The sequence below is a fragment of the Balaenoptera physalus genome (assembly GCF_965194825.1).
Source record: "Balaenoptera physalus genome assembly, chromosome: 6".
Lineage (NCBI taxonomy): Eukaryota > Metazoa > Chordata > Mammalia > Artiodactyla > Balaenopteridae > Balaenoptera > Balaenoptera physalus.
Genome location: NC_138885.1, coordinates 19774655 through 19790176, shown reverse-complemented (window position 1 = coordinate 19790176; position 15522 = coordinate 19774655).

The window sequence follows — 15522 nt, the reverse complement described above, 5'->3', positions numbered from 1 at the left end:
AATGGCATGAAACTAGAAATCAATAACAAAAGGAACCCTGGAAAATCTACTCATATATGGGGGGGAAAAAACCCCACTTCTGAACAACCAATGGGTCAAAGAAGAAATCAAAGGGAAATAAAAAATTATCTTGAAACACAACATATGAACAACAAATGAAAATGGAAACACAACATGTCAAATTCTATGGGATGCTGCAAAAGTAGTTCTGAGAGGAAAGTTTATAGCGATAACTGCATATTAAGAAATTAGAAAAATCTCAAATAAGAAACCTAACTTTATACCTCGAGGAACTTGAAAAAGGGAAACAAATTAAGCCCAAAATTAGCAGAAGGAAGAAAATAATAAAGAGAAGAATAGAAATAAATGAAATAGAGACCAGAAAAACAAAAGAAAGGATCAACAAAACTTAGACTGGTTTTTTGAAATGATAAAGAAAATTGACAAACCTTTAGCTAGACTGAGATAAAAGGCAAGAAGATTCAAATGAATAAAATTAGAAATGAAAGAAGAGACATTACAACTTATACTACAAAAATGCAGAGGCTCATAAGAGACTGCTATGGACAATTATATATCAACACATTAGATAACCTAGATGAAATGGCATTTTCCTAGAAACACACAACCTACCAAGATTGAATCAGAAAGAAACAGAAAATCTGAACAGACCAGTAACAAGTAAAGAGATTAAATCAGTAATCAAAAACCTCCCAGCACAGAAAACCCCAGGATGAGATGGCTTCACTGACAAATTCCACCAAGCATTGAAAAACGAATTAATGCCAGTTCTTCTCAAACTCTTCCCAAAAATTGAAGTGCAGGGGAACGTTTCCAAATTCACTCTACCAGGCCAGCATTACCCTGATACCAAAACCAGATAAAGACACTACAATAAAAGAAAACTATGGACCAATATCCCTGATGAATATAGATCTGAAAATTCTCAAAAAAATTCTAGCAAACCAAATTCAGCAACACATTAAAAGGATTGTACACCATTACCAAGTGGGATTTATTCCTGGGATGCAAAGATGTTTCAACATATGCAAATCAATAAATGTAATATATCACACTGGCAGAATGAAAGATAAAAACCACATGACCATCTTAACAGATGCAGCAAAAGTACTTGACAAAATACAACATCATTTCATGATAAAAAAAAAAAAACCCTCAACAGATTGGGTATAGTAGGAACACACCTCAACATAATAGAGGCCATGTATAACCAACTCACAGCTAACATGCTCAATGGTAAAAAAAAATTGAAAGCTTTCCCTCTAAGATCAGGAACGAGACAAGGATGCCCATTCTCACCACTCTTATTCAATACAGTACTGGAAGTCCTAGCTAGAGAAATAAGTCAAGACAAAGAAATAAAAGGCATCTAAACTGGAAAGAAAGAAGTAAAATTTTTGTTATTTGTAGATGATATGATTTTGTATATAGAAAATTCGAAAGACTCAACCCAAAATGTTGGAACTAATCAACTAATTCAGAAAAGTTGCAGGATACAAAATTAAGGTACAGAAATCAGTTGTATTTCTATACACTAATAGTGAAACATCTGAATAAGAAATAAAGTAAACTATACTATTCACCATACAATCAAAAAGAATGGAATACCTAGGAACAAATTTAACCAAAGAAGTGAAAGATATGTATGAAGAAAACTATAAAACATTGTTGAAACAAATAGAAGAAGACACATACAAATGAAAGTACATCCCATGTTCATGGATTGGAAGAATTAATATTGTTAAAATGTCCATACTACTCAAAGCCATCTACAGAGTCAACACAATCAAAATCAAAAGTCTAATGGCATTCTTCACAGAAATAGAAAAAACAATCCTAAAATTTGTATAAAACCACAAAAGATTCAGAGTAGTCCAAACAGTCCTGAGAAAGAAGAACAAAGCTAGAGTATTACACTTCCTGAATTCAAACTATATCACAAAGCTATAGTAATCAGAACAGTACAATACTGGTGTAAAAATAGACACATAGACTAATGAGACAGAAAAGAGGGAGAGAGCCCATAATTAAACCCCTGCATATGTGGGAAACTAATATTTGTCAAAAATACCCAATAGGGAAAGGATAATCTCTTCAGTAAATGGTGTTGGTATACAAGGATATATTGTACAACACAGGAAATATAGACAATGTTTTATAATAACTATAAAAGGAATATAACTTTTAAAATTGTGAACCACTATACTGTACATGTAACTTATATAATATTGTACAGCAATACTTCAATAAAAATAAAAATAATAAAATAATCATACTTTAAAAGAGAAAAATAAGTAACTAAATGGTGCTGGGAAAACTGGAGAAACACATGCATGAAAATGAAATTGGACCCCTTTCTTATACCACTCCACAAAATTTAACTCAAAATTGATCAAAGACTTAAACGTAAGACCTGATAACATAAAATTCCTAGAAGAAAACATAGATAAGAAGCTCCTTAACATTGGTCTTGACAATGATTTTTTGGCTATGACACCAAAATCATAAGCTCCAAAAGCAAGAATCAACAAATGGGACTGCATTAAACTTAAAAGCTTCAAAACAGCAAGAGAAACAAATAAAAAAAACAAAAAACAGAAGCTTACAGAATGGAGAAAAATTTTACTAACCGTATATTGGATAAGGAGTTAATATTCAAAATATACAAAAACTCATGCAACTCAATTTAAAAATCTGATTAAAAAATGGGCAGAGGAATTAAATAGACATTTTTACAAAGAAGAAATCCAAAGGGCCAACAGGTACATAAAAAGATGCTGAACATTAATAACCATCAGAAATATGCAAATCAAAACCATGAAATAACACCTGAAAATTTTTAGAATGGCTATCATCAAGGAGACCAGAGATAACAAGTGTTGGTGAGGATGTAGAGAAATTGCAACCCTTGAACATTGTTGGTATGAATGTAAATTGGTTCAACCATTATGGAAAATGATAAGAAGCTTTCTCAAAAACTTAAAAGTATGGAAACACAAAAGATCACAGATAGCTAAGGATATCTTGAGAAAGAAAAACAGAGCTGGAGGAATCAGGCTCCCTGACTTCAGACTATACTACAAAGCTACAATAATCAAAACAGTATGGTACTGGTACAAAAACAGACATTTAGATCAATGGAATAGGATAAAAAGCCCAGAAATAAACCCATGCACCTATGGTCAATTAATCTATGACAGTGGAGGCAAGAATATACAATGGAGAAAAGAGAGTCCCTTCAATAAGTGGTGCTGGAAAAACTGGACAGCTACATGTAAAAGAATGAAATTAGAACATTCTTTAACACCATATACAAAAATAAACTCAAAATGGATTAAAGACCTCAATGTAAGACTGGATACTATAAAACTCTTAGAGGAAAACATAGGCAGAACACTGTGACAAAAATTACAGCCAGATCCTTTTTGATCCACCTCCTAGAGTAATGGAAATAAAAACAAAAATAAACAAATGGGACCTAATGAAACTTAAAAGCTTTTGCACAGCAAAGGAAACTGTAAACAAGACAAAAAGACAACCCTCAGAATGGGAGAAAATATTTGCAAATGAATCAACAGACAAAAGATTAATCTCCAAAATATATAAACAGCTCATGCAGCTCAATATTAAAAAAACAAACAATCCAATCAAAAAATGGGCAGAAGACCTAAATAGACATTTCTCCAAAGAAGATATACAGATGGCCAAGAGGCACGTGAAAAGCTGCTCACTGATTATTTAAAAGCATTTCACTAATTACTAGGGAAATGCAAATCAAAACTACAATGAGTATCACCTCAAACTGGTTAGAAGGGGCATCATCAGAAAATCTACAAACAACAAATGCTGGAGAGGGTGTGGAGAAAAGGGAACCCTCTTGCACTGTTGGTGGGAATGTAAATTGATACCGCCACTACAGAGAACAGTATGGAGGTTCCTTTAAAAAACTAAAAATAGAATTACCATATGACCCAGCAATCCCACTACTGGGCATATACCCAGAGAAAACCATAATTCAAAAAGACACATGCACCCCAGTGTTCATTGCAGGACTATTTACAATAGCCAGGTCACGGAAGCAACCTAAATGCCCATTGACAGACAAATGAATAAAGAAGATGTGGTACATATATACAATGGAATATTGCTCAACCATAAAAAGGAATGAAATTGGGTCATCTGTAGAGATGTGGTTGGACCTAGAGACTGCCATACAGAGTGAAATAAGTCAGAAAGGGAAAAATGAATATCATATATTAACGCATATATGTAGAATCTAGAAAAATGGTACAGATGAACCGGTTTGCAAGGCAGAAATAGAGACACTGATGTAGAGAACAAACGTATGGACACCAAGGGGGAAATTAGGGTGCGGTGGTGGGAATAATTGGGAGATTGAGATTGACATATATACACTAATATGTATAAAATAGATAACTAAAAAGAAAAAAAGATATTTCCCCTAAGAAGACATACAGATGGCCAAAAGGCACATGAAAAGATGCTCAACATCACAAATTATTAGAGAAAGGCAAATCAAAAGTACAATGAGGTATCACCTCACACCAGTCAGAATGGCCATCATCAAAAAGTCTACAAATATCAAATGCTGGAGAGCGTGTGGAGAAAAAAGAACCTTCCTAAACTGTTGGTCAGAATGTAAATCGGTACAGCCACTATGGGGAACAGTATGGAGGCTCCTTAAACATCTAAAAATAGATTTACCATATGACCCTGCAATTCGACTCCTGGGCATATATCTGGAGAAACGTGTAATTTGAAAAGATACATGAATCTCCAATATTCACTGCAGCACTGTTTACAATAGCCAAGACATGGAAAAAACCTCAATGTCCATTGACAGTTGAATGGATAAAGAAGATGTGGTATATATATACAGTGGAATATTACTCAGCCATAAAAAAGAACAAAATAATTTGCAGCAATATGGATGGACCTAGAGATTATCATACTAAGTGAAGTAAGCCAGACAGAGAAAGACAAATATCATATGATATCACTTATACGTAGAACCTAAAAAAAAGATACAAGTGAACTTATTTACAAAACAGAAGTAGACTCACAGACATAGAAAACAGACTTATGGTTATCAAAGGGGAAAGGGGAGGGAAGGGATAAATTAGGAGGTTGGGATTAACATACACATACTACTAGGCGTAAAATAGATAGCAACAAGGACCTGCTGCATAGCATGGGGAACTATACTCAATATCTTGTAATAACCTATAAGGGAAAAGAATTTGAAAAAGAATATGTATGTATATATAATAACTGAATCACTTTGTTGTACACCTGAAAGTAACATGACATTGTAAATCAACTATACTTCAGTAAAAAAAAACCAAAAAACAAAAAACAGAGAGAGCTACCATATGATCCAGCAATTCCAATTCTGGGTATATACCCAAAGGAAATGAAAAGAGGATATTGAAGAGATATCTGCACTCCCATGTTCATTGCAGCATTATTCACAATAGCCAAGATATGGAAACAACCTAAGTGCCATCAATGGATAAAAAGGTGTGGTGTGTGTATATGTATGTATGTATGTATGTGTGTATATATATATACACACACATATATATATATACATATATATATATATAATATGATTCAGTCATAAGAAGGAAGGACATCCTGCCAATTGTTCCAACATGGATAGACATGAGGATATCATGCTAAGTGAGGTAAATCAGAGAAAGACAAATATGTATGATATCACTCATATGTTGAATCTGAAAAAGTCAGACTCATAAAACAAAGAGTAAAATGGTGGTTTCTAGGGGAAGGGGGTAGAGGGATAGGACAAAGGTTGTTTAAGGGTATAAACTTGCAGAGTAGTAAATAAGTCCTAGAGCTCTAATGCACAGTATAGTGAATATAGAAAACAATATCATATTATAATCATCAAACTTGCTAAGAGAATAAAACTTACTTATTCCAACTACTACAAATAAATGATAATTATGTGCTGTGACAGAGATGCTAATTATCACTATAACGGCAATTATATTACAATATATAAATGTATCAAATTAACATGTTGTACACCTTAAATTTACATGTTATATGTCAAATATATTTCAATAATAAAGGAGTGAATCTCCATACTTAACGTTGAGATAAATAAGCCTGACACATAAGAGTTCATATTGTATGACTCCATTGGTTATGGAAATCAGAATGGTGGCTAGCTTTGAGGGGGGGGTGGAGTACTGCAGAAGAGGCTTCTGGGTTTCTGGTAATGTTTCGTGAGTTGAGCTGGGCGATTGCTTATGAACTTTATAAAAATTTATCAAGTGATGTTAAGATCTGCACACTTTTTATGTGCATAATATATTTTATAAAAAGCTTTAAAACAGAACATGAATAGGTGTGTGTGTGTATGTGTGTGTGCACGCTGTGTCTGTGTGCCCACTTATCAGCATTGCTGACTGTCTCTGTGTACTGTAGGAAAAGGACAGGTCCAAGAGAGAAATAGGAGATAGGTTCACGGACCCAAATGGGTTGATAACCTAGTTACGGTTAGGAAACCTACATAATAGTCATCAAGACAGAGTCTGCCATGTGTTCTGTGCTTTCTAGCTCATAAATTTCTGTTCTATACATTAACTTCATTCCTTTTCATAACAACCTTTTGAAGTAAAAATTATTATCCCTAGTTTGCTTCTCAGGAAACAGACTCACATATATTGGGTGATATTTCCAAGGGATCAGAGCCAAGGAGTGTTAGAAGCATTGATGTTCCAGCTCCAAGTCCTATTCTCTTATCTGTACACCACAGGTAGAGAAACGGATGATTGGATAAAAACAGGTCATGTGGAATCAATTATTTCTCTATGAAATTGCCATTATCCTCGATTTATGGATGTGGCTCAGAACTGTTAAATAACCTATGACTAAACGATCTTGTAAGCCACTAAGGTGGGATCTGAACATGGCTCTATCCCACTCTAAAGCTCACTTCTTTTCATCAAATGTAGCCAATAGCTGTCCATTGTACAAGCAATCCAGTTACAAGAACTCAGCAGAAAGAGCACTTCAGGCTGGGTTGATTTGGGAGCCTTGTGGTGGTAGGGGTACCCTTTGAGACTGGATTTAAACAGGAGATCATGGAGAGGAGAGAACTCTGGGTTGGGGGGTAGAAAAGTGCTGGAAGTTTCAGTGGTCAGTGAGCAGACTTGTTTGGCTGAAGAAGAGGGTTTTTAAGTTCCATGAAGTCAGGGACTGTGTCTGTTTTGAGAACTGAGTTATCCCCAGAGCTTGACACATTTTATTTTATTTTATTTTGTTTATTTATTTTTTTCAGAGCTTGACACATTTTAAATGCTTGATTAATACCTGTTGATGGGGAAGGGTAAATGAAAAAACTGAAGATTTCACATCAAAAGTGGGTTGAAGGTAACTGTTTATGGATGGCAAATTTCATTCACTCCACTGATAACACAATTTGACACACCAGTTAAAAACTGAGAAGTACCCAGAAAATAAGATGGTATCAGCCAAGTCTGTTGAGAAAATGTTCAGGGAAATCAGAGCTTTTCAAGCATGACTTTGCATCTGAGTGCTGAGAATATCTTAGAACACAGGGTGGAGACGGCTTAGATTAGTACCTATCCTGTGGCCAGCACCTGGACATCCTACCCAAGGCTCCTGCCCCAACCTCTTCCATCTAGGGCGTTTAGAGCCTTTGTCCTTCCTGTCAGAACTGCATTTCTTGGAAATTTCTTTCTGAGTTCTCTTTTCACTAGAAAACCGATTTGTTGAGATAATGATCTGTACAATGCTACAAAGTATTTCAGGCACCACCTCTTCTTTGAGGGGGAAAATTGGCATTTTAGGTCACTGTTTAAGAATTTCTCTTTTTTGTTGTTGCAGGAACACTGCTCCTCAAGTAGTTTTCTCCTGTGAGATGAAGAGATGATGAGTCTTCTAACCTCAACGACTCTGACATTTACATCGGTGGGTTTCTGGAAAGACTCATTTCTAAGACACCATTGTTGGTTGAATGATGGTATACAAAAGGCATTGATTAATGGACCCATGTCAACCTTGAAAGAAGTTTCTAATGGACTGCAGCAAGGTTCTGTCTGTAACTCTTCCATTTTATTATCTACTTGCGAAGTTACGAAATCAGACAATTGCAATACATTAGTAAGGTACGTTGGATAAAAATTTCTAATACAAAATTTCAATAGGCTGCAAAGGTGTGTTGAAATTCAGTCAGTACAAATGATGTCATAGGTTCAGAAAGCCAATATCAACAACTACAGAATGGGACACGTGAAACTTTACATCAGGTCAAATACAAATGGAAAAGGTGATTTAATTAACTGCTAGTCAAAAAATGAAACCTAAAACAATGTATTCTCTAGTAAACACTTGCACGACTGTCTGTACAGCATATCTTTTCTACAAACTGCCCCTTCACTGAATCCAAATGGTTGCAACGAAAGTACTTAAATCACAACATGACCTGGTTCCCTGCCCATCGTTAAGGGTTCCAGGAATGGACATGTGACTCAAGAACAAGAATCCATCTCTAAGTTCTGAGTTAATAATGATTAGTTCATGTTCATTTAAAAACATGATTATTTTGAAATTACAGAACGGTGAGCCAGTGTCTCTTTGAAACCCTGGGTTCTAAGAGGTAAAGGTCTGGATCTGTAGGCAGCCATGTTTCCACCACTGGGACAGCAAAGGAATCTGGTCCATGGAGAGAACACCAGATGAGAGATGGCAAAAGAAACTTCTGTCTAAATTTGGGTTCCTTGGGTCAGTTGTGCCTATGGCTCAGCTCCATTCATACTCTCTCAGTGTTATTCTTTTGTAATAACCTAACAGAACCTGATAAATTATTTTTTTAACTCAAGCTAATTAAGTTTCTGTCATCTGCAATATAAAATGTCCCAAGTAATAATACACAAACTTAAGCTCCAACTCTAGTGCCTGAAGTAAGGGTGCAATAATCATAATATACTAAATCTCTAGGTAGCCCTAATCTAAGCTCTGCCTTGGCCACACTAGTATAGACTGTTGTGGTCATTTCTAGGTTTAACTTTCTAAAGATGACTGTCAAGAGGGAGAAGTCTTGGAGGAGGAGGATGCAGCTATGTAGAAAAGTTTAAAGGGCTGCCATGTGGAAGGCACAGTAGATGTTCTATTTGTTTCAAGCGACAAAACTGGTACCAAGAGTAGAAAGTGGAAATGAAGATTTTGAATCAATATAAAGATGGTCTTTCTAAGCTTTGGAGTTATCCAGCAATGGAATGAATGACCTAATGAAGGATCAAGGTCTCCATCAATGGGAAGGTTGGATAGGAACTTGGATATTCACTTATTTGGTAATTTGACAAATAGGTAGTAACTAATAGCTATAATTTGTTGAAGGCTTTTATGTGTGAAGAGCAGTGCTTAACATATGCTTTATATAAATTTACCGATTTAATCTTTGTAACGATCATATAAAATAGGTATTCCATATCCATTTAAAAAAACTTACCAAATATTGTGCATAGGGCAATATTTTGATAATTTTTAAATGCAAAAGATAATGTGTAGAATTATACTATAGTGTCAATCTCTGTCATAAGTATTTGTAAGTTTATCATTTCATGGATATTTTAAGTTAATAAATAGTTCTTGATTTTGACTCACGTCTACAGCAAATGGTGACCTATCAGATTTTTAAATATGGACAAGATATAGCACTTTCATTTCGATTATGATTAATTCAGTATGTTTACCCAATAACCTCCCTGTAGTGTCTTCAGGACATAGTGGATAATGGCCTTTCATTTATTCTATAGTAGGAAAACTGACACTTGTTGTCCTAATGTTCCCTAGTTGTGAAGCTCAAATGCTTTGTCTTTCATAGGTGGGTAAGATAAAGAGTTACACCTTCTACTTAACTATTGCTTGTCATCCCCAAATCTTTAATATTATCTGCTCCATGAAAATTCCAAAAACCACCACTGCTTAACATCAGACTGGAAATGGATCATTTCCTTTGGAAGATAACCTAAATTTGATAACTAACCCAACCTACCATACTCTTTAGACAATAAGGAAATTTTATCTATCACACTAAATTCTAAAATATATTTTTGAGCTTTAAAACACTCTATATGGTAACCTTATTTTTGATAAAGGAGGAAAGAATATACAATGGAGAAAAGACAGCCTCTTCAATAAGTGGTGCTGGGAAAACTGGACAGCTACATGTAAAAGAATGAAATTAGAACACTCCCTAACACCATACACAAAAATAAACTCAAAGTGGATTAAAGACCTAAATGTAAGGCCAGACACGATAAAATTCTTAGAGGAAAACATAGGCAGAACACTCTATGACATAAATCACAGCAAGATCCTTTTTGACCCACCTCCTAGAGAAATGGAAATAAAAACAAAAATAAACAAATGGGACCTAATGAAACTTAAAAGCTTTTGCACAGCAAAGGAAAACATAAACAAGACAAAGAGACAACCCTCAGAATGGGAGAAAATATTTGCAAATGAAGCAACTGACAAAGGATTAATCTCCAAAATACACAAGCAGCTCATGTAGCTCAATATCAAAAAAACAAACAACCTAATCCAAAAATGGGCAGAAGACCTAAATAGACATTTCTCCAAAGAAGATATACAGATTGCCAACAGACACATGAAAAGATGCTCAACATCATTAATCATTAGAGAAATGCAAATCAAAACTACAATGAGGTATCACCTCACACCAGTCAGAATGGCCATCGTCAAAAAATCTACAAACAATAAATGCTGGAGAGGGTGTGGAGAAAAGGGAACCCTCTTGCACTGTTGGTGGGAATGTAAATTGATACAGTCACTATGGAGAACAGTATGGAGGTTCCTTAAAAAACTAAAAATAGTTTTCACTTTTTTATGGACACTGTTAACCACAGTGATTCTCAAGATTTATTGCCTCTCTCACCAGAAAGGCAATTTAAATTTATATACATGCCATATAGCATCTACAACATAATAATTACCTGGAGAAATTTATATGTCTTTATAACTCATGTGTGTCATAAACAAAACGGTCACCTGATAGATATTGGAATGAAATAATAATACATGCTTATTTGCCAAACAGATTTGATCCTCAGGGTCTCCTAACCTATAATTCTAGACACAGTCACTGTCAGGTCTAAGGCTCAGATTAAGCCCCTGATACAATGTGATGGTAATTCTATAGCAGGATTCTGTGCTTTGTGAGTCAGCAGTCTGCTCATACAGTGTTCCCAAGGCTCTTTCATAAGCACATTTAAGATAAGAGGCCATGGCCATCTGTGTGGATTATAAGCACTTGGTAGATCTTGGCAAAGAATCTAGACTTCAGGAAATTTTTCTTGTTAACACTTTTGGTATTTGGGGGCTGGAAGGCATCAGTGTTAGCAATAATGTCCTGCAGTTTCCTATACTCAGACAGCAATACTCAGAAATATACCCTGAGAAAACCATAATTCAAAAAGAGTCATGTACCACAATGTTCACTGCAGCTCTATTTACAATAGCCAGGACATGGAAGCAACATAAGTATCCATCAACAGATGAATGGACAAAGAAGATGTGGCACATATATATAATGGAATATTACTCAGCCATAAAAAGATATGAAATTGGGTTATTTGTAGTGAGGTGGATGGACCTAGAGTCTGTCATACAGAGTGAAGTAAGTCAGAAAGAGAAAAACAAATACCGTACGCTAACACATATATATGGAATTAAAAAAAAACAAAAAACAAAACAGGTTCTGAAGAACCTAGGGGCAGGACAGGAATAAAGACGCAGACATAGAGAATGGACTTGAGGACACGGGGAGGGGGAAGGGTAAGCTGGGACGAAGTGAGAGAGTGGCATGGACATATATACACTACCAAATGTAAAATAGATAGCTAGTGGGAAGCAGCCGCATAGCACAGGGAGAACAGCTAGAGGGGTGGGATAGGGACGGTGGGAGGGAGACACAAGAGGGAGGAGATATGGGGATATATGTATATATATAGCTGATTCACTTTGTTATAAAGCAGAAACTAACACGCCATTGTAAAGCAATTATACTCCAATAAAGATGTTAAAAAAAACCCCACTTTCTATAACCATCTATTCAATTTTACATTTAGTTTTTACCAGGTACCCTAAAAATTCTGCTATGACACATCAGTGTTGCTTTCCTTTTACTCTTTCTCTTTTCCTAGTTTGTCCCACATTCTTTTCTTTATAAAATGTCAGTGAAAAGACTAAACATAAATATACAAAAATCCTAGCTAAGCCAGATGCAGAGAGACTGACAGTTAATGCCAGATGCTGGGGATTCTCTTCAAATTAAATATTCAGCACCAGGTGTTTGAGTTGGCCTAACAAAGGAACATGTGCTTATGAGGGATACAAAAATGGAATTAAAGGGACCAGTTCTCATTTGGATAAATTATTTAATCAAAGTATGTAAGAAGGGTTTGAAATCAGAGTAGAAATGAGATTAAGTTAAATCATTCATTCACAGCTATACAAAAGGGAAATATTGCAATTTGTAAAATTTCTTTTCAAAACATACTTAGGACAAATGTTGGTATTTATAATACCGGCTAAAGGAAAAAACCCTTTAATTTGCTTTAGTGACAGCATAATATTAAGTTCGTTTCCAACTCCCCACAGACTAGTAATAATTAAAATAATCATCTTTCTTTCATCTGGGTTAAAGTATATAGAAATAGAATTTCTTGTAAAAATATATCATATTTCTTTACTGAAAGATCTCATAGCTGAAATTCAGGTTGGTGCCTTTACAACTGGTTGCAGTAAGTGAACTGACCACGTAGTATGGCTTCACACAGAAACTAGTGACCTCAGGAGCATTTTAAGATGTTTCCTTAACACAAGTGAAGCAAGTCATCACAAATACACTGTGACATGTGTTCAAGATAGATGTCCATGCATGTGTGGATGATAACGTGTTTGTGGGCAGGTGAATATTGCCATCGCCAATAGTGGCCACTATCTCAGAAAGCAATCAAATGAAGGCAGGATGTTAATTTTACCGTAAGATGTATTCATCAAGGTACCACTGTCATCACTTACATTTATTTCATACAAGTTACTTTTTAAGTATATAATAGAGATGAATGAGAAAGCAGCCTCTTAAAAATACATCAGACAATACTACAAACAGAGCAAAGGCACAGTTGTGTAGTCAATACATAGGAATCTCCCTTTTTCCTCCGCGACACTCACCTTACAGAAGGAACCTGAATTTAGAGTTTATCATTCTGGAAGGGGTTCTTTCAAGTCCCAATAGCAAATTGTTTTTCTACTAAAAATAGTAGGAAAATAGAAATAAATTTCATTTCTGTTACAGATACTTTGTTGGACTTCCTATGGTTTACAACAAGAAACACTTCAATACGGTTTCAGCTGTACTCTAAAACCCATCTTTTATATTGAAAATGTTCAGAATGCTGAGATTTATTCCAAAGACTACATGCTGGTCATGATCATAAGGGGCTGAACATGGCAGGAATCAAGAGAACATGGGATGCCCCGCTAGTCAAATGATAAAACTGTAAAAGAAATACTGTTGCACTCATGTAAACATCATATGTTTAATGATTTCACACATATGATGATGCAAATATTTACACTTTAAGCATATAACATTGACTGTTTATTTATTTAAATGTATTTTTTTAAGTCTTTATTGAATTTGTTACAATATTGTTTTTGTTTCATGTTTTGGCTTTTTGGCCGAGGCATGTGGGATCTTAGTTCCTGACCAGGGATCGAACCTGCACCCCCTGCATTGGAAGGTGAAGTCTTAACCACTGAACTGCCAGGGAAGTCCCAACATTGACTATTTAAATGATAAGAGAGAGGTTTAAAGTAAGGTGAAAAACACATAATAGAATAATGTGACATAGAGCAATCTTGTGCGTTACAGAATGGCTGGGTCATAACTGGTTAATTCAATTGTTCAGAACATGAACAATTAGAACAATCTTCTAAGAAACTTAGTGTTTTTTTAGTTGTATTTTTTACCATAATATTGCAGCATAATTTTAAAGGTTACACACTTTTACAAGACTTACAATGAAAACATGCAGACCCCTTATCTACTCTACCCCACCACCAACTCCCTCTTCCCAGCCATGTTCAGTTTTTCTAGCTGTTTCTTCTGGAATCTATTCTGTATTTCTAAATGAAGTGCGTGTACTATACTATTGCTTCCTGAGGGGATGGATTAGTTTTCTGTTGCTGCTGTAACAAACGACCATAAACATGGTGGCTCAAACAACAGACTTACTATTTTACAGTTCTGTAGAACGGAAGTCTGACACAGGTCACGCTGGGCTAAAATCAAGGTGTCAGCTGTGTTTTCTGGATGCCCTAGAGTAGAATCCATTTCCTTGCCTCTTCTAGCTCCTAGAGGCCACCCACATTCCTTGGCTCGTGGCCCCCTTCATCTATCTTCAAAGCCAGCAAACCTGCATCACTGTGCTTTTCTTCTGTAGTCACACCTTCCCCTGAGTGACACTCTGCCTCCTTCTTTCAGTTTTAAGGATGCTTGTGATTATATTGGGCTCACTAAATAATCCAGCATAATCTTCCTGTTATAAAGTCAACTTATTAACTACCTTAGTTCCATCTAGTACCTTAATTTGTCTTTGCCATGTAATGTAACACATTCATAGGTTCTGAGGATTAGGATGTGGACAGTTTTGGGGGAGGGGGCATTTGTTTTGATTAACACAGGGGCCTTGGGGACTTCACTATCCCCAAAGTAGACTTTTTGCCCAGTCCCCTTGTTTTTAGTGTTAGCAGCCTATCTTTTGCTATTCCTGGCATCTCTGAGTCCCTTGGTTCAATTTCTCCTCCAATCTTCAGCTGCTGTGAAGGAAGATCAGACTACATGTGGCTGGAAGGGGAACCCAGGACTTTATCTGCTTCCTTACCAATTTTTCTATTTCCTATCCTGTCCCATTCCCCCATCCTTAGCAGTGCCATGTCCCTGCCAATTCCTGAAACTCTCTTGAGATTCTTCGGGTTGTGAATTGGCTTTTTTCCCTGAAAGAAGTTGGCTTCTTTCTGCTTATAAGCATTTTTGCCCATGATTTTTACCTCTCTCATTCTCTTGTTTCTTATGGGTAAAATAATTCTTTGCTGCAATTTTATGAGGGCTTCAAGAGGGAATGGAGACAAACATGTGTGTTCCATCAGCCATGTCCAAGCAGAAGTCCAGGATACTCATTTTACAGAAGAAAAAAGCAAGGTCCCAAGGATATCAAATAACTTGCTTATGCTCACAAAGCCAGTCAATTTGAAACCAGAATTCCTGTCTAGGCTTTTCTGATTCTTGCATTGGGAGAAGATTAAATGAGATGAACTTTAAGTTCTCTCCCTAATCTAAGACTTTATGGATACAGTTAACCACAGTGATTCTCAAGATTTATTGCCTCTCTCACC